Genomic DNA, 21,389 nt, shown 5'->3' with positions numbered 1-21,389 from the left:
TGAGATTTTGGAAAATGCCAGTTGGAAAACATGATGTATGCTTAGAAAAACTTTGGAGTTGGAAAGAATCTCTCAGGAAAAAGGTCAATTTCTCAGGAAACTCAGATAAAAAAAAGGGGTTTTTGAAAACATGAGAAAGCTTATAAAGATGTGGAAAAATCAGAAATAGTTGAAAATCTTGGGAAAATGGAAGTGATTCTTGAGAAAAGATGGACTTTTTGAAAAGGGAAGCACTTCTTAGGAAAACTTGGACTTTGAGAGTTTTCTTAGGAAAAGGATGGAAGATTTATAGGAAAGCTCATTGGAGAAGGAAATTCAAAACTTGGGAAATTGAAATCCTGGGAATTTTACCCTTGAAATACTTGGAAATCGATTTTGATCTTGGAAAAAGATTGGAAAACTCTTTTGAAGCTCTTAAGAAAATAACATTTTCCAGGGAAAACTATGGGGAAATTGACTTGGGAAAACCGATTTTGAAAGATTCTTAGAGTTTCTTGAGAATGAAATTTCTTGAGAATGAAATTTTCTTAAGAAAATCATAAGAAAACCAATGATTTCATGATGCAAATGATATGAGTGAATGAATGCACTTTGAAAAGATTTTCTAAGAGATTTGTTGGGAAAATGTGCATTAAGTCAAGATAAATCCTTCACATATCCTGACTGTGGCCATGAATATGCTCAGAATTTAGTTGATTTGATGCACATGATTTTGAAAACTTTGGAAATATGATGTGCATTTTAAGATAGCCTAAGAGTGTAGGCTCAATGTGACTAGTAGAAAGATGATGGATCTGGGTCTCGTCCATATTCCGACTAGGGCCGTAAATATGGATCCCACCGAGTCCATCAACTCCCTAAGAGTTGGTGCACGTGCCATTCGTGAACATCCATAGTGCTTTTGAAATAAAATGCATGAATCATATAATCAGGATATTGCATAAAATCAAACTATATGATATGCATCCTAGTCTAAGCAGGAAGTTAAATCTCTTATTCCAAAATTTACATTATTACATCACTAAATAAAGAAAATAAAAGAAATTTGCAGACTTTAGCTCCTTCTTTGGAATGTCCCTGCCAAGCTTGAAATAAAGTTAGCTCAAATATGTGGGTTTTTCCAAGATTTTCCAATAATATTATGAAATTATTGGATTTAATTGGATATAAACCCTATTCTCGTGCTTCCTTGATATTTTGAAATGATGAAAATGCTAGAAATTCAGTGAAAAACAATTTGAAATTCGGAATTAAGGTTAAAATGACCAAAATACCCCTAATTATAAAGTTATACCTTTAAAATCAGGGTTTTTTGAAGGAAAACTTGGTAAAATTGAGATTTTGAAGTTCTAAGTGAATCAAATGATGATGAAATGTAGTAAGAGACATGATGACATGCTGCTAAACACATTAGGACTGTAAAATCAGAATTTGGTATTTCGCAATTTATCAAAAATAATGATTTTCGCTTGTTTTTCGCTTGGATCTGGGTCCTGCGGGACCCTATTTTGGTATTATGGATGATCCGAACCTCAAATGGATTCCAAATTGCACCAAATTCGGTATGAAGCATCTAAACACTCTGATAAACAACCTAGAATGCTAAAAATCACGAAATGATATGATTTAAATGCTAAAATTCAAGGAAAGTCCTAAAATGATGGATTTTGCCTATGGATCCGAACCAAATGCAATGCCTAATATGATAATGCAAGATTTACACCATGGAAACTTCTGATATTTTGCAGACTGCTAAAAGACCCGAAATGGAACATTTTTGGTTTTTACAGCTTCGGGATTTGAGCCATGGTGAGTTCAATAACAGGGATTTAGTTCTGACAGAGGTAAAAATCACACTAATCTGATGTAAAATGCTAAAAAAATACAAAACGGCCATGAAAATTTATGAAATTAATCAGAGTTATGCACGACACCTACATGAACAACTTTTATGTTTATGACTTTGGCATTTGATCAACGGAAGCACAAATAAAAATATAACTATTTCTGCCTAAACTAACAGAACAGACAAATGTAGCAAAACAGGGGGCTGACAAGAAAAATCCGAAGCAGGGGTCAACACTATTCTAAAAATTACAGGTTTTTAGATGAAAACAGAGGACACCACGGACATAACTTTCACTTTTTACAGTTTTGGATTTGGAGCAACACACAAAGAGAAACCATAGCCCTAAGTCGATCCAAGATCTCAGAGGCCCAAATTAGGCTCTGACACGTGTACCGACATCTCGGATTTTTGTCAGACATAAAAAAAAATCAGAAAAATCTTATAAAATCATATTAAAAACTAGACATTCTCCCGAGTTCAAAACATCTTTCAGATCGAAAAGAGGATCTCCCATGAGGGATATCTCGATTTTACAAGTCGAAAAATGATTTTCAAAACGTATCCCGGGTAACAAAACCCGACTTGACATTTTGAATGTTTACTGCAGTAAACAAATTCAAATGCCTCCGAATTTTTGGCAAAATTTCAGGGACACCTAAGGGCGCATTCCATGATTTGTTTTGGAATTTTTAATAAAAAACAAATGCATGAAATGACGTGTGGACTGACTGACAAAAACAGAGATCTACTGAAAATAAGCAGAATTGAAATAAAGGCTAAATTAATCCTAATTAATTCATGAAATGTACTAAATGAATGAAATAAAATGCAAATTAAACCTAGCTAACTATATGAATGTTAAAAATCATCAAGGAAGCATAATGAAACATTTTTATGTATGTCGTTTTATGAGAATAGCTCAATCCATCCCTCGGATGAGCTCTTTCTTCAAACGACCCCCGATTCGAATTACGGAATCCAATCAATGGAAAAAGAAGTGCACCTTGCTTCGTTATGCAGCGTAGGAGCTCTTGAAAGGGGCAGCTGTCACGAGCTTCCTTCGTCCTTCGCTCCGAGCTTCGGATGGTCCACCAAAATCGAGCTCTGTTGGAATCGAATTGGCCACAGCACGAGCTCTACTCCGCCTTCTTCAATGCGCCAACGGGGGCACGATTTCCAAAGTTCAAAATCGGATTTTAGGAAGGCTAGGTCGGATTTTGCAAGTTCACAAGAGCTAAAAAAAAAAATCCTCTCTCTAGGCTGGGCGTGAACCCTTGTTTTTATAATTTTTCTGAAAATTTTTGAAATTCAAACAGGTTCAATCTGAGCCCTCCATGTGGCGCCATCTCAGGGGGTGCCATCTGGGGGTTTGAAATTCGAATTTGGCTTTTGCAGGGAGCCCTCAGGTGGCGCCACCTTAAAAGGCTATTTTGATTTTTTGAGAAAAATAAAAATGGAAATTTTGTGGGTGAGACACCTCGGCAGGGGAAATTTGAAATTTTTTAAAAGTTAGCTTGATTCTCTCTGCAGGGAGCTCCCAGAACGCGCCACCTCAGAGGGTGCTCTCTTGGAATTTGAAATTCAAACTCACCTTTTGTAGGGAGTCCTCAGGTGGCGCCACCTCATGGTGGGCTACCTTTATTAAAAATAAAAAAAATAAAAATGGAGCCAAGTGGAGTCCTGGAATGGTGCCATCTCAAAAGGTGTTTGACACATGTCAGAAGGACAGAGCAGTGGGCTTAGAAGGCGCCACCTCAGAGGAATTTGAATTTTGCTTTTTCTTGTGAAAGGAAATCTGGACATGTGGCAGTCCAGGATGGTTCCAAGTGTCAGCCTGCTGGAGAGGCTTTCTCAGATGGCGCCACCTCAGGGGGAAGTTTGAAATTCAAATGGAGGTTGGCCCTAGAGGAATGGAGGATGGACATGTGGCGCCACCTCAGGGTGGCTCCTACAATGCCATGTGGCAAGAGGGAGGAAAAAGAGGGAACGGGACATGTGTCTCCTACTTTTCTGAAAAAAAAGTAGGGAGAGGACATGTGTCCTCTACTTTTTCTGAAGGAGTGAGAAGGAGACATGTGTCACCTTCTTTTCCTGAAAGAAGTAGAAGATGACACGTGGCAGAGGGGTGAGAAGGAGGGAAGGGACATGTGGCGCCCTCATATGCCATCTGGAAAAATCAGAGCTCCGGATTTTCGCCACCTAATGCCTTGTTTGAATTTTAAATGGTTTGCTTTTTCTGAAGAAGGCCAGGAGTGACATGTGTCTCCTACTTTTCTGAAAGAGGTAGGGAGAAGACATGTGTCCTCTACTTTTTCTGAAAGAAGCAGAGAATGACACGTGGCAGAGGGGAGAGAAGGTGGGCCAAGCCATGTGGCGCCATCTCAGACAGGATGAAAAAGGTAGGAGTTCTTGATTTTCGCCACCTATGGGGATTTTTGAATATTTGAATTCTAGCTTTTCTGAAGAAAGCAGAAAATGACACATGGCACTTGCTTTTTCTGAGGAAATGAGAGCTTGCCATGTGTCCTCTGCAGGAGACACTCCAGATGGCGCCACCTCAGAGGAGACAAGCCTACTTTTTCTGTAGGAATTTATGAGTGACACATGTCTCCTACTTTTTTTGAGAAAAGTAGGGAGAGGACATGTGTCAGGCTACTTTTCTAGAAGGAAGGAGAGGTTGACACGTGTCCCCTGCAGGAGACACACTTCAAGTGGCGCCACCTCAGAGGAGACAAACTCCACTTTTTCTAGACAGGACAACCTATGACACTTGGCATCTTCTGGTAGTCTTTGAAATGACACATGGCGCAGGATGGATACTAACACATGGCAGACATGTGGCGGCTTCTTAAGGTAGCCCCACACTGACACTTGGCATGGAAATGGGGGGAGAGAGAAAGGACAAGTGGCACCAATCCAGGGGACAAGGCTCCTATATTTTTGGGTTTTTCAAAATTCAAATTTTCAAAAGGAAAGCTTGTGTGACACCACCTCAGTGTGGGTCCCACATTGCTTCTTTATTGAAATAAGGATAAAACCACAACTTCTTTTTGGAATTTTCATAAAATCTTGACTGATGGGCAAAACAGGAATTTTGGAAAGAGTTGGCCCTTGTAGGGCGATTTTGTAAAAGAAAGATATTTGAAATTGTCAAAAAGGGCAAAATCTGAGGTGAAGTGACTCAAATCCATATTGAAAACTATCCAGATGGTTTTCCTGAGGAAATATTTTGAAATTCAGAATCCTGGGGGTAAAATGGGAAAAATTGATAATTTTGAAGACCCAGGGTTTTGAAATCAATTTTGAAAAGAGTTAAAATTCTAATCTGGATTGAAAATTTTGAAATCAAGAGTTCTGGACCTCAAAATGACATGCTGTGCAGTGCAGTGATTTGAAATGCTCATGCAATGATATGCAATGTCATGTCTTATGAAATGCAATCTTGAATCAAGACTTGGAGATGTCTGTCTCCTGTCAGGAGTAAAATTTTGAACATCTGAGCTGAAATTAGAGAAATTTTGAGAGTTGCAGATGAAATTTGGACTTTTGCAAGGTCCGACTCAGAAAATGACCATTTTGCCCTCCAGCGATTTCAGAGGCTGGATGTTGATGCTTGGTGGAAATGTTGGGGAGGTGAGTGAAAATTTGGGGTGTTTACAGATGCCCCTCTTTGCTACTAAGCCGGCTCATGGCCGAGCTTAGTGGCAAAGAAAACACACCAAATTTGGGCTATACGAAAAAAATGCCCCAGTTAGAAGGATCTGACTGGGTGTGAAGAAATTAGCCCGAGGAAGATGGTAGATATGAAGCGAAGAATGGAGAGAAAAGATTCACTCTATGAGAGTGAAGTTCAGGTTTATGCCCTTAACCTGGATGGGACAGAAATACCTCGCATGAAACGAAGCTCAGGTTTGACCCTTAACCTGATGGGACAGAAATACCTCGCATGGAACAAAGCTCAGGTTTTGACCCTTGACCTGATTGGGGAATGGAATATCTCATCGAAATGAGACTCAGGTTTGTACCCTTAACCTGATCGGGCGGAAGATGAAATACCTCTTTGATTGAGGCTCAGGTTTGTACCCTTATCCTGATCGGGCGGAAAATGGAATACCTCTTTGATCGAGGCTCAGGTTTGTACCCTTATCCTGATCGGGCGGAAAATGAAATACCTCATCGACGGAGGCTCAGGTTTGTACCCTTATCCTGATCGGGCGTTGAAATGGAATACCTCTTCAAAGGAGGCTCAGGTTTGTACCCTTATCCTGATCGGGCGGAAAATGAAATACCTCATCGACGGAGGCTCAGGTTTGTACCCTTATCCTGATCGGGTGAAAAATGAAATGGAATCCTCAAAGGAAGAGACCATGATGGAACCTTTGGATTTTGCACAATAAATCCAATAGGGTTTTTGCAAAAGGAAAATGGGGTCCCTAAAGCTTGAAAAGGGATTGGTTTTGGGCGTCTCATTGCTGAGACTAAAATCAGCTTTTGAAATTGCCTTTTGCGGGAAATGATTGGTGGTTCGACCTCGAACCGAAATGGGACTGTCTATGGTGGGACAGTGGGGACACAGGGAAGTGTGCAAATTTGAGAGTTCATGCTCTCAAAGAAGGGAAGGAATCAAGTCCTTAGGAGGGATTTAAAATTGGTGTCAGGATGCATTGAAAACGGACCTCAAGCTCTCACTTCATGTCAGGATAGCTAGAAAATATTGTCAAAATGTTGGAAATTTTGCTGTTGATTCAAAATATTTGAAAATGTTGCACATTGTTGCAAAGATATTCTTTCTTTTCTACCCAAAGCATTACCTCCAAACAAGGTTCACTTTGTAGAATCGAGACTTGAAATCCAAATTGCTTGCAATTGACCTTCTTCAAGGAAGTTATCAATTTCCTTGATATGAGCAGAAAAGAGAATTTGATATTATGAAAGCAATTGATGAAAGAATATTGATAATAGAATTTCACAAAGTTAAAGAGGATTCTTGATAAATTTGGCAGTTTGATATCCTGAGAGTTTTTCTCTTGATAATCTTTCTGCACTCTTTTTTTTTTTTTTTGACTCTCTGGTGTTTTGGCTACATTCTCCTTTATTTTGGAGATGTTCTGACTTTTTCTCTCTTTCTTTTTCCTCTCTTTCTCTCTTTTGGGAAGGGTACGTCACAAACTCCTTCAACTTGGAGATGTTTCGATCCTTCTTGGATGATGGGTTTGGAGATCTTTGGGTGATAGCTGAAATTAAATATCTTTTAGGGATTGTCGAGAGGTTCATCGCATCTGCCTTCATCTCGACAGTGCTTTGGACTTTCCCTGGAAGGATCCGTCACAAACTCCGTCATCTTGGAGATGTTTCGAATCTTCTTTGGCCCCGGGGGTCTACTCGCCTAATTCGCCTTCATCTTGACGACAGGTGAGAGATCCCTTTTGCGGATATTTAATTGCAGCTTAGGTGATTCTGAGGAGACAGGGTTTGGGTGAATTCTCTCTTTTCTAGCACTCAGGATATTTCCACTGTCTCGTCCTTACAAGAATAGCCTTTAACGATGCGCCATTGACTGCGATCAATATCGATCATCTACGGCTTTTCAATAACCTTGAATCTTCTTTTCTGGCCATATCGAGGATTTATCCTTCATCCTTTTGGTTGGCCAATAGAAAGAATTTGAATTTTGAATCCCTTTTCGCAAAAGCTTCGCTCTTTTGGAAGTGATGCTGAGGGTAAACTGACTAGTGCAATAAAGATTCTGAAATCAACAAATAATTTGACAAATTGACAAAATTTTCTTGAAATCCTTAGTGAAAGTGAGTATTTGAAATCCGGCTCAACGCATCCGTGACGAAAATTCTCCTCTCTTTTTCCCCAAAAAGTGAGACTCAGGCTTAGCCCTTACCTGAATGGGAAATGGGAAATACTCCTCTCTTCCCTAAAGAGGAGGTGTTTGCAAAACGAACTTTCGAAGAGAAATTGAACTTTCGTCAAAGCTCCCTAATATTAGGCTTCTCTTATGGAAAGGGGGCCGATAATAGTGAGGTCTGAAAATTGGGTCATGAAAGGAACGAGTCCATCACACTCTTCCTGCAAAGAGGGTCTTTCATGACGAAAATGGCCTAGTATGAAATTGGGGGGTCACAAGAAAAGCGAGTCTCCGTCGAGCCTCTCCCTTAAAAAGGGTTTCTTGTGTGAAATTGGAAATTGTTTTGCAAACGGTTCACAAAGACGCGAGTCCCTTCAAACTCTCCCTGAAAAGGGGCTAAGTGAACGAATTGGATAGCATGCGAAAAGAACGAGCTCCCTCGAACTCTCCCTAAAAGGGTCTTTCGCAAGAGAAAATGATTGAAATTGGATATTGAGATTGATTGACCCAAAGGTCAAAATTGAAAATTGGAAAATTGGTTGCTGAAAATTGAATGACCCGAAGGTCGAAATTGGATGACCTGATGGTCGAAATTGAGAATTGATTTGACCAAAAAGGTCAAAATTGAGAATTGATTGACCAAAAGGTTGAAATTGGGTGACCCGAAGGTCGAAATTTGGAAATTGATTTGACCAAAAGGTCAAAATTGAGAATTGATTAACCAAAAGGTCGAAATTGGGTGACCCGAAGGTCGAAATTTGGAAATGAAGGTCAAAGATTGGAAATTGATTGACCCGAAGGTCGAAATTTGGAAATTGATTGACCCGAAGGTCGAAAATTGGAAATTGATTGACCCGAAGGTCAAAAATTGGAGTTTGATTGACCCGAAGGTCGAAAATTGGAAATTGATAGACCCGAAGGTCGAGAATTGGAAATTGATTGACCCGAAGGTCGAGAATTTGGAAATTGATTGACCCGAAGGTCGAAATTGAGATTGGTAATTGAAATTGAGAATTGAAAATTGGGTGACCCAGAGGTCGAAATTGGAGAATTGCCTGATTTGAAGATTTAAATTTGAATTTGGAGAGCAAAATATCAAATTTGAGCAATTGACAGACCCTGATGATTGAAATGACTTGGATCAATAAAGGAGAATGATGAGTTCGAGTCAGAGCTCGAATAAAATATAGAGATCACGAGTCGGAACCCGAATCAATAGAGGAAAATGATTTGTTCGAGTCAAGGCTCGAGTAAAGTAGAGAGATCACGAGTCGGAACCCGGATCAACAAAGGAAAATGAAGAGTTCGAGTCAAGGCTCGAGTAAAGTAGAGAGATCACGAGTCGGAACCCGGATCAACAAAGGAAAATGAAGAGTTCGAGTCAAGGCTCGAGTAAGGTAGAGAGATCACGAGTCGGAACCCGGATCAACAAAGGAAAATGAAGAAATCGAGTCAAGGCTCGAGTAAAGTAGAGAGATCACGAGTCGGAACCTGGATCAACAAAGGAAAATGAAGAAATCGAGTCAAGGCTCGAATAAAGTAGAGAGATCACGAGTCAGAACCCGGATCAACAAAAGAAAATGATTTGAATAAAAACCTGAGTCGGAACTCGGTTTTCCTAAAAGTTGAAAATGTGCCAGCTTGAATACTGGATTTTGAAATAATACCAGTTCAAGCGCTGGGTTTTGGTTCAGTATTGGCGATGATCTTTGGATCATTAGGAATTGTGATGGGACTGTTTGTTGAAATCCCCAATACCGACCGGATTGTTATTAATGCAATTGAATGCAAATGAATATGAGTTGATGCATATGAATGCACATGTGCATGAAATGAGGAATTTGTTTATCCTGCCTGCATATAGAACAAAATTTTAAAATGCCCCAGTGTAACTGGGAAAGAAAGTTGGATCATTATTTGAAGGAAACAGGAAGGATTACAAGAGGAGAATAAATGTTTCAAGTATAAAACTTTTTCAAGTGTCGAGCATTGATAGGATCTGGCAATTCTACTCCATCGGCATTGATGAGCCGATATGAGTTGCGGGATAATGCTTCTTTGACAACATAGGGACCTTCCCAATTTGGCGACCATTTGCCGCCAGGACGATGCTTGAGATAAGCTGTGGATCGAAGTACTAGATCATTGACTTTGAATCTTCTTTCGATGATAGACTTCGCATATTGCCTGGCTACTCTCTGGCGATAGGATTGAGCATGCTCTGCTGCTTTTAGTCTTCTCTCGTCGAGTAAGTCTAGCTGCACTAGTCGCTGCTGCTGGTATTGATCAAGAGGTAATTGCAGAAGTGAAGCAAATTTCAAAGCGGGCTTCTGAACATGTAGCGGCAATACTATTTCTGTTCCATAGACCAGTTCTGATGGAGTAGCATTCGTTGGTGTACGAATGGTGGTCCGATAGGCCCATAGTGCATCGTGGATCTTCTCATGCCAGTCACGGCCTGTTTCCACAGTTCGCTCCAAGATACGAATTAAAATCTTGTTGGTGGCCTCTGCCTGACCATTCCCTTGAGGATAATATGGAGCGGAAAAATGGTGATAGATCTTGAATTTTGAGCAGAATGTCTTCATCTTTTCATTCTTGAAATGACTATCGTTGTCTGATACAATGTCATGCGGGATGCCGAAACGGCAAAGGATGTTCTTGTGAATAAAAGAGACCACATGTCGGCCTTCTACTGTGCGGAGACTGATGGCTTCTACCCACTTGGTGAAGTATTCTGTTGCGGCAAGGAAATATTTGTGGCCATTTGAAGCTGAAGGAGTGATGGGACCTACGACATCGAAGGCCCACATGGAGAATGGCCATGGAGAGACAATAGACTGTAAATAAGTTGCCGGAGCATGGATAGAAGGTGCATGTATTTGACATTGCACACACTTCTTCACATAATGATAACAGTCTTGTTGCATAGTCTTCCAATAGTACCCTGCTCTTATGATTTGCTTGACAAGGGTTTGGTAGCCAACGTGACCACCACAAATGCCTTCATGTGCTTCTCGCACGACTTCTTTGGCTTCGTCTTCATCTAAACATCTGGAATACTCTGAACTGAATCCACGACGATAGAGGACATTGGCCAAAATAAAGTATCGAGTAGACATACGCTGGATTGCTCGTTGCTCTTTCTTTGAGAGTTCTGGAGGAAATTCGCCAGTTTCTATGAAAGTTTTGATGTTGTAATACCAGGGCTTCTTCCTTTGCTCAGCCTGGTTTACCTGTTCCGCTGGAATGAAGGCAGGTTGGTCAAGTCTGCCAATTTCAAAAGAGCGACAAGATTCTCCATTTTTGAATGCCATAATGGAGCCTAAACTGGCTAGACTATCGGCCACTTGATTAAAATCTCTCTTGATATGGAAGAGCTGGAATTCTTCAAACTTGCTGATAAGAGCTGAAACAATTTTCTGATAGGGAAATAGCTTCTGATCTTTGACCTGCCATTCGGCTCGAACTTGATTGACAACAAGTAGTGAGTCACCGTAGGCATGTACTCTCTTGACATTGAAGTCTAATAGAATCCTTAGACCTTAAATCAGGGCTTCATATTCAGCCATGTTGTGAGTACATTGAAAATCTAACTTGAGAGAAAACGGAATCATCTCTTTTTCAGGAGTGATTAATAGGATTCCGATGCCTATTCCCGCCATATTCTTAGAACCATCGAAAAATAAATTCCAGACTGGAGATTGCTGGATGTTGCAAATTTGCTCATCAGGGAAGTCATCTTCGGCCAGAGGAAAATCCGCCAATTGATCTGCAATTGCTTGGCCTTTGATTGATTGTTGCGAGACGTATTCTAGGTCATACTGCATCAGTAAGACTTGCCATTTTGCGACTCGTCCGCTTAGGAAAGGTTGCTCTAAGATATACTTGAGAGGATTGAGTTTAGACAAGATTTTGACTTCTGATGCTAGCAGGTAGTGTCTTAGCTTCTGACACATCCATACCAGAGCTAGGCAGGTCTTCTCTATTTGAGAGTATCTCTTTTCATAATCTATGAAAGTCTTGCTCACGTAATAAATGGCGTGCTCTATCAGGCTGCCTTCTTTGTATTGCGCCAAGAATCCACCGCATGCGACTTGATTGACTGAGATGTATAATAAAAGAGGTTTTCCCAATTCTGGCGGCTTCAGGATGGGAGGATTAAGAAGATACTTCTTGATCCGATCGAACGATTGTTGGCATTCTGGTCCCCATTCGAACTTCACTCCTTTTCTGAGCAAGTGGTTGAAAGGCTCGCATCTCATTGCCAAATTGGAAATGAATCGCCGGATTGACTGCATACGTCCTTGAAGGCTACGTAGTTCTTTGAGATCCTTCGGGGGAGGCATATCAATGATAGCCTTTGCTTTGGCTGGGTCAACTTCAATTCCCTTTTTGCTGACCAGAAAACCCAACAGTTTACCTGATTCGACTCCAAAGACACACTTTTGCGGGTTAAGCCTTAACTTGTAAAGAATAAGTCTTTTAAAGACTTGATCAAGTGCTTCGAGGTGATCTTCTTCCTCTTTAGATTTTACGAGAATATCATCGACATACGCATCCATGATTTTGCGCATCTGATCGTGAAAGATGACAGCCATTGCCCGTTGATACGTTGCTCCAGCATTCTTGAGCCCAAAAGGCATAACCGTGTAGCAGAAAGTGCCCCAAGGCGTAGTAAAGGAAGTTTTTGATTGGTCGCGGGCGGCCAACTTAATCTGATTGTAGCCGGAATATCCGTCCATGAAAGAAAACATGGCATGTCCTGCCGTGCTATCGACTAGAAGATCGATGCTTGGAAGTGGATAGTCATCCTTCGGAGTTGCCTTGTTGAGGTCTCTGAAGTCTATGCAGATCCTCACTTTGCCACTTTTCTTTGGGACGACGACGATATTGGCTAACCAATCTGGGTAGTCAATAGCTCGAATAAATCCTGCTTTGAGCAGATCTTCAAGTCCTTCTTTGACTTGTTGTTCTATTCTGGGATCCATTTTTCTCAGCTTCTGCTTGACTGGCTTAGCATCCGGCTTTAAGACAAGACGGTGCTCGACCAATTTGGGGTCTAAGCCCGGCATGTCTTCATACGTCTATGCGAACACTTCTTCATGCCGCTTGAGAAAATCTATAAGCCTTTTCTTTTCTTCTGGACTTAGACTGGTTCCGATCTGGAGAATTTTTGGATCTTCCTCTGAACCGATATTGACGCCTTCAGTTGGATCTTGTACTAGAGGAAATGGTTCGTCCTGCTTCTGAACTGCGGCGAACTCCGGTAATTCCTGAAGAGACTGATCATATTCCGCACAATCATCAGACTGCTTTGCACTCTTGTCATTTTCGGTGCTTGCTTTGATTCTGTGAATTGCTGTCGGCTTCTGAAAGGCCTTGGGATTGAGTACGAGCTTCTTGATTGTCCGAGAAGTCATTCTGAAATTTTGGAGAAGAAATCTGGTTCAGACAAATTGGCCTATAGTAAGACAAGCAATCATTTGAAGAGAACCATACATAAAATGACATTGAATTATAAAATGATGAGACAGACAAAAAGGGAGTAGATGGCATCCGGATAGACAAAGAAGCTTGGAATTTTATTGATTGAATGGATCAATGACATTGGTAAAATGAGACATTTATTTGGAAAAGAATAGAAAGGAAATAACAAATGGTCTTCATTGTGCCCCTTTGACAAAAACAGTCTTCCTTGATGAGCTTCCTCCGGAGAACCCCAGTCCTGCTCTGTGGGGACGATGTTTCTGAATCATTGGCTCGATGCGGCCATCTTCATTCTTGCTGAGTCCCTTGAAGGGTTGATAGCCATGCTTCAGGAGTAAATCAAATCCCTTTCTTGACTTCATGAATTGAGGAAACAAGGGATGATCCTTAATGGTGCTGTAGTCGATTCGACCTCCAACCTTGAAGAATTGAGGACCTTTCCATTGTGTCGTGGCTACTGTGTGCAGAGATGGCTCTGATGGTGCCTGAAGTATTTCTCGATTCTCCCCGAGATTGATCTTATCACTTTCCCTGATGCTGGGAATGTCTGCATTGAATGATGGCCGAGGAATCATGGGCTGCGGGAGCCTTTCTTCTGGGTCTTCTCCCAGTATTGTGGTTATCATTCCACCCTTTTGACCACTTCACGCATTGATGGAGGGTAGAAGGCACTACATTAGCGTTATGAATCCACGTCCTACCGAGCAGCAAGTTGTAGGTTGGTGGTACGTTAACCACATGAAAAAGGACAGAGTGCACCGAATAGTTGATAAACACCTCCAAGAATATCTTGCCCTTGGCCGTTTGACCATGATTGTCAAACCCATAGATAGTGATGGGATCTGGAATGTATTCTTCATCCTTGATCCCTAATGCCTTTGCGGTCATTTCAGGACATATGTTGAGGCTACTGCCTCCATCGACCAGCACATGCGGTACCGTCATTCCTCTGACTCGAACGACAATATACAAGGCATTATTATGAAAGGAATGAGGCTTTGGAAGGTCCTCATCTGAAAAGGTGATTGGCGCATTGGTCATGGCAGAGTTCACAATCTGTGCCATGTCTTCAGGAGTAGTAGTGGGCTTAACTTTGATTTTCCTGAGTAAATCATCCAGTACTTGCTGGTGCTTGCTAGAATTCTTGGCCAAGTCAAGGATGGAGACATTGGATAAAGCAGTCAGAGGCTTCTGACTTGACTTCTCTGGCCTTGGTCTAACGATTTGCTTGAAGAAGTCAGGAGTTCCTTTTGATTTGGGAATTGACTTCACAGGTGCTTCCGCAACTTTCATTTTACCGAATGCTGAAATTAAGTCCATCTTCTTAGAATCTGGAGCTGCTTGTCGTAGCACCGTCACCTGATGTTGAACTTGGAGATCTTGCGCAGAACATGGCTTGATATGTTCATGCGGTAGGAAGGGTTGTGCAGATACTACTGCTGTGGTGTGCGAAGGGAAGGGGCGGTTGAGAATGTCCATTTTCTCTTCTTCTTCTCCTTCTACCAATAGATTCTTTTCAATGAGATCTTGCACGATGTTTTTGAGAACAAAGCAGTTCTCGGTATTGTGTCCCACTGTCTTGTGGAACTTGCAGAACTGATCTTTCCATTTCCCCATGGGCACAGGAGGATCGGCCAATCTGGGCAATTTGACCATCTCTTTTGATAGCATGTACTCGAGCACGTCCTCGAGCGATTGGTCAAGGGGAGTAAACTTTCTGTCATAGCTCCATCCTTCATGTTTGGTTTTCTCGCGCAGCTTCGGCCCTTGATCCTGCTGAGGAGGCTTGCTGTACTGAGGAGCAGGCTTTGCTTTCTGATCTTTGTTGTTCGAACTGCCTGAGCTGTAGCAGTAATCTTTCTTCTGCCCTTTGTGCTGATTACGGCCTTTGCTGTTGTTGTTGGTAGAATAAGTGAAGTGAGCTTTCTTCTTCTGCTCACCATGGGAGTTGTTCTTGGAAAAAGTGAAGCCTTCATAGACTCCATTTTCCACACTTAGCTCGAGCCATTCGGCTCGTTCAGTCAGCTCAATGAAGGTCCTGGACGGCGCTGTGGAAATTAATCCTCTTAACGGCTGCGAGAAATTGTTGAGGATTAAGGACAATGCATGCCTTTCCGAGATAGGATCTCTCATCTTGTTACAGGCTGATCTCCATCTGTGAATGAAGTCCCGTGCTTTTTCATTCTCATTCTGCCTCAAATTGCAGAGATGACTTAATGTAGGCAGCGCTTCTGTGTTGAACAAGAAGCGTTCAATAAAGAGATTTACAACTTTATCGAACTCCTTGAGCTCGATGGGGTTGATATGCTCAGCATACCATTTGGCGGCAACTCCTTCCAAGCTGCGGGGGAAGCATAGAAACAATGCTCGGTTATCCCTTCTGAACCTCGAGCATTCTGCGAAGAAGGTGGCGAGATGAGCTTTTGGGTCGCCAGAACCATCGAACTTGATGAATTTACGAGGGAGATTCTCCAGATCGTCATCCCCTTCTAAGCCGTCATAGAAGTCCTCACTGGTGAAGACTTTCTTGCCCTTGTCGCGGGCTTGCAGATCTTTGACAATTCGGGCCATTTCTTTAAATTGCGCTTGTAAAGGCTCTTCTTTATCTCTGCTCTTGGATCTGCGGCTTTTACTTTGGCCACGCTTCTGAAATGCCGAAGGCACCTCATATTCTTCATCTGTATCTTCAGTGGAATCTGATTCATCTGAAATCTCTTCTGGCTGGATCTGCTTCTTGGGAGCCTTCTTACCCCTGTGACCATGGAACTTTTCTCTAAATGGGTTCCTTTCTGAGCTGGTCCCGGGCTGCTCACTCATCATTTTGTTCATCATTTTTCTGAACATGGCATACATTTGAGGGTCTATGCCATCGTCTTCTTGCTGCTGCTCTCGACTCTTCTCAGATCGAGGGGAACTCATCTCTTCTTCCGAGGCTGACGAGTACTGGGATGCTGTGGTTCTTTTGCCTGATCTTGTCTCAACCATCAAATGATATGGATGCTCTCTGCAGGGCAAAAGACCTGATTAGATTTTGAGGGAATTAGCTTTTGGAGGAAATATTTGCTGAAAATATGGTAGACAATTTGGAAAAGATGTCCCATTACTAGGGACTGAGTCGTCGTGGGAATCACGACAATTGTGTTGTCATTCCTTCTGCAAAAGAAATAAACAACGAAAATATGCCTTGTTACCTAGGCGAGGTCGTCAAACCACAATAGGAAGAAAGAGAATTTTATTAAAATGAGAAGAATAAGATTTTATTGATCTTGACAAAGAGGTGGAGGACAGACAATTTGCCACCATTCATGATAGTCGGCAGACACTCTAGGACCTGGAAAGATTTTAAGAGAGACAAAGGAATCCCAGCCGTAGCGGGCAGAATGATATGCCCCGGACCATTGTGCGGAAGTGAGATCAAACTCTGCCATAGTTCCTGATAACAGTCGGGCTTCGACGTACTGCTGCCTTTGAGAGAATTGCCGAACACATCTCTCTGGTTGATAATAAGTGCAGAAGAATGGTCCCAGCAACTTGAACCGCTTGCCATAAGCGTAGGTATATCTGGGAGGAGACAGCTGCCGATCAAAATAGTCCCAAACAACGTCATCCTCTTGAATGTTGTTGATCATAGACCGGTACTGCGCCACTGGAAGGAGTTCTTGACCATTGTATCTGAAAGAGCTTGCTCGGGCTGGAACGTGCTGGAAAAACCAGGACTGAAGTGCGTAGATGCATCCTTCAACTAAAATGGACTCTCCGAGTGAGAATCGAGTCAGACCTCGATAAAGGAAGGCGAGCGCTGCCATGGCTATAGAGAGGCGATTGGTTTGCCGACTTCCCCATCTTCTCATAAGCTGGATTATCCTGATGTCCATGTAGTTCTGTCCATCTGGGAAAAGGGACAGTCCTACAGTGCATAGAACCATTGCATTCTGAATCTTTTCTTTGGCTGTTCTTGAAAGTGAGCTGACTTCGACGAAGGTCCCGTACTGGCGGTACAATTCAAGTAGGTCAACATATTCATCTCCTTCTAACTGGATCAGGGGCCAAGATCGGCGGCCTGTCATACGAGCTAAGGAGTCTCGGGGGTCCAAACCCTTGACATTGATAAGAAATTGATGCTCTAATGGGTCGCTTGGTCGACCAGCTGGTTCTGGCAACCCCATGATTTCTGAAAATTCATCCATTAAAACAGTCATCTCTCCCCACGGGAACCAGAAGGTACATGTTCGAGGATTCCATCGCTCTGCCATTGCATGGATCAGGTTGCCATTGATGGTCTGCTTTCCGACTGCTGATGCCAGCTCTAATCCGCACTCGCTCAAATGGTCCAGGAACATTCGGGAAAAGCTCTTTAGCCAGGAATAATACCACCGGGGAATGAAAGTTCCGGTGCTAAGGGCTCGATGTTCAGGACGACCTTGTCGCACCTCGAAGGAGATGTGACCTTCAGGAAAGATAGGATCGACTTGACTGGATGCCATTGAACTGAAAACAGAGAAAGACTCAGAATGAGACTTAGGAAAATATGAGAAATTTTGAAAAATTTTGCAGGTAGGATAAAAAGGCAGCTAGAAATTCGAGATCCAGTAGAATGGTAGAATGTAAAATCGCCTGGAGTTTTGAAAGAAATGGGATATTTGAAAAAATCATCCAGGGTTTGAGGAAAACATCTTGTGGAAAATAAGGATGTTTTGAAAAAGGCCTAATGAGTTAAAACATTGGGAAATAAAGAATTGAGAAAATCATACATACAATCTCATCCTGCACAAACATTTATGCACATTCAGCACTCCCTAAAAGGCTGACTCTAAATGCATCCATTTGAAAACAGTTGTAGGACCCTAATCCTAACTCTAGGTTCAGATCATCTTTGTCCAATCCAGTTATGCCGATATACCCGAATCGAAATCCAAGGTACGTGGCATAGAGTTTCAACTCCGGTTCTAAGGTAAGGTTTTCCAACATCCTTAAGCGCCTACCGATATACTTCGGACTGTGGCCCGCGGTACGTGGTAGGGGGGTGTTAACCCAAATAGTTGGCCCAGTTGTGAGGCTCTGTCCCGAACTATGGTTCTGGAAGAGAGCCCAGCAACGTGAAGACCGGGTAATGATAGGTAATGGAGATTTGAAAAAATGATCTCATGCAAGAAATAGGGGGCTCTAAGTCCTAGAGAGATAGATTTTGAAAATTTTGAAGAAGCATACATTGTTTGCATTCAGATCCTAAATTGAGGAGAGTTGTATTTAGACCTAAGTCTATGTGAGCATGAAAATTTCTCCTCAATATGGTCCTACCAAACCATGCCTAAGCTATATGCATTCAATGTCAGCTGGGTCAGAATCTAGGCTCCTAGGCTCACATGATATTGAAAGTAAAAGAGCTGACATTTTATGAACATAATTTTGATAATTGAACTAAGTCAAGCATAATTTTGATCAGACAAGGACAGGTCCCATCACGGTCGCCAAACCTGTTTTCGTCGCGAAATTTTTCCCCCGTCTTCCCTTCCTTGCGGAAGAGAAAAAGAGAGAAACGCTTTCGCGCTTCAAACTTTGACCGGATTTTGGAAATTGTTTTGAAATACTCGCCTCCGTTTTTTAAAATTGCGGGAAAATCCATGGGATGGGGCTCGACCTGTCGGTACGAGGTTCGACCGTTCCTGCCGCCTTTAACAGGGGTAATCGAACCAAGGACCAAAACTATGCTTGACTTAGCGAAATTATCAAAGTTATGTTCTATCCTAAATGCATAGAGAATTCAGGCATGTGCTATGAGATTTTGGAAAATGCCAGTTGGAAAACATGATGTATGCTTAGAAAAACTTTGGAGTTGGAAAGAATCTCTCAGGAAAAAGGTCAATTTCTCAGGAAACTCAGATAAAAAAAAGGGGTTTTTGAAAACATGAGAAAGCTTATAAAGATGTGGAAAAATCAGAAATAGTTGAAAATCTTGGGAAAATGGAAGTGATTCTTGAGAAAAGATGGACTTTTTGAAAAGGGAAGCACTTCTTAGGAAAACTTGGACTTTGAGAGTTTTCTTAGGAAAATGATGGAAGATTTATAGGAAAGCTCATTGGAGAAGGAAATTCAAAACTTGGGAAATTGAAATCCTGAGAATTTTACCCTTGAAATACTTGGAAATCGATTTTGATCTTGGAAAAAGATTGGAAAACTCTTTTGAAGCTCTTAAGAAAATAACATTTTCCAGGGAAAACTATGGGGAAATTGACTTGGGAAAACTGATTTTGAAAGATTCTTAGAGTTTCTTGAGAATGAAATTTCTTGAGAATGAAATTTTCTTAAGAAAATCATAAGAAAACCAATGATTTCATGATGCAAATGATATGAGTGAATGAATGCACTTTGAAAAGATTTTCTAAGAGATTTGTTGGGAAAATGTGCATTAAGTCAAGATAAATCCTTCACATATCCTGACTGTGGCCATGAATATGCTCAGAATTTAGTTGATTTGATGCACATGATTTTGAAAACTTTGGAAATATGATGTGCATTTTAAGATAGCCTAAGAGTGTAGGCTCAATGTGACTAGTAGAAAGATGATGGATCTGGGTCTCGTCCATATTCCGACTGGGGCCGTAAATATGGATCCCACCGAGTCCATCAACTCCCTAAGAGTTGGTGCACGTGCCATTCGTGAACATCCATAGTGCTTTTGAAATAAAATGCATGAATCATATAATCAGGATATTGCATAAAATCAAACTATATGATATGCATCCTAGTCTAAGCAGGAAGTTAAATCTCTTATTCCAAAATTTACATTATTACATCACTAAATAAAGGAAATAAAAGAAATTTGCAGACTTCAGCTCCTTCTTTGGAATGTCCCTGCCAAGCTTGAAATAAAGTTAGCTCAAATATGTGGGTTTTTCCAAGATTTTCCAATAATATTATGAAATTATTGGATTTAATTGGATATAAACCCTATTCTCGTGCTTCCTTGATATTTTGAAATGATGAAAATGCTAGAAATTCAGTGAAAAACAATTTGAAATTCGGAATTGAGGTTAAAATGACCAAAATACCCCTAATTATAAAGTTATACCTTTAAAATCAGGGTTTTTTGAAGGAAAACTTGGTAAAATTGAGATTTTGAAGTTCTAAGTGAATCAAATGATGATGAAATGTAGTAAGAGACATGATGACATGCTGCTAAACACATTAGGACTGTAAAATCAGAATTTGGTATTTCGCAATTTATCAAAAATAACGATTTTCGCTTATTTTTCGCTTGGATCTGGGTCCTGCGGGACCCTATTTTGGTATTATGGATGATCCGAACCTCAAATGGATTCCAAATTGCACCAAATTCGGTATGAAGCATCTAAACACTCTGATAAACAACCTAGAATGCTAAAAATCACGAAATGATATGATTTAAATGCTAAAATTCAAGGAAAGTCCTAAAATGATGGATTTTGCCTATGGATCCGAACCAAATGCAATGCCTAATATGATAATGCAAGATTTACACCATGGAAACTTCTGATATTTTGCAGACTGCTAAAAGACCCGAAATGGAACATTTTTGGTTTTTACAGCCTCGGGATTTGAGCCATGGTGAGTTCAATAACAGGGATTTAGTTCTGACAGAGGTAAAAATCACACTAATCTGATGTAAAATGCTAAAAAAATACAAAACGGCCATGAAAATTTATGAAATTAATCAGAGTTATGCACGACACCTATATGAACAACTTTCATGTTTATGACTTTGGCATTTGATCAACGGAAGCACAAATAAAAATATAACTATTTCTGCCTAAACTAACAGAACAGACAAATATAGCAAAACAAGGGGCTGACAAGAAAAATCCGAAGCAGGGGTCAACACTGTTCTAAAAATTACAGGTTTTTAGATGAAAACAGAGGACACCACGGACATAACTTTCACTTTTTACAGTTTCGGATTTGGAGCAACACACAAAGAGAAACCATAGCCCTAAGTCGATCCAAGATCTCAGAGGCCCAAATTAGGCTCTGACACGTGTACCGACATCTCGGATTTTTTTCAGACATAAAAAAAATCAGAAAAATCTTATAAAATCATATTAAAAACTAGACATTCTCCCGAGTTCAAAACATCTTTCGGATCGAAAATCGGATCTCCCATGAGGGATATCTCGATTTTACAAGTCGGAAAATGATTTTCAAAATGTATCCCGGGTA

This window comes from Nuphar pumila, chromosome 12 (genome assembly GCF_984573655.1).
Source record: "Nuphar pumila chromosome 12, dmNupPumi1.hap1.1, whole genome shotgun sequence".
Lineage (NCBI taxonomy): Eukaryota > Viridiplantae > Streptophyta > Magnoliopsida > Nymphaeales > Nymphaeaceae > Nuphar > Nuphar pumila.
Note: the sequence above shows the minus strand (reverse complement) of the source record.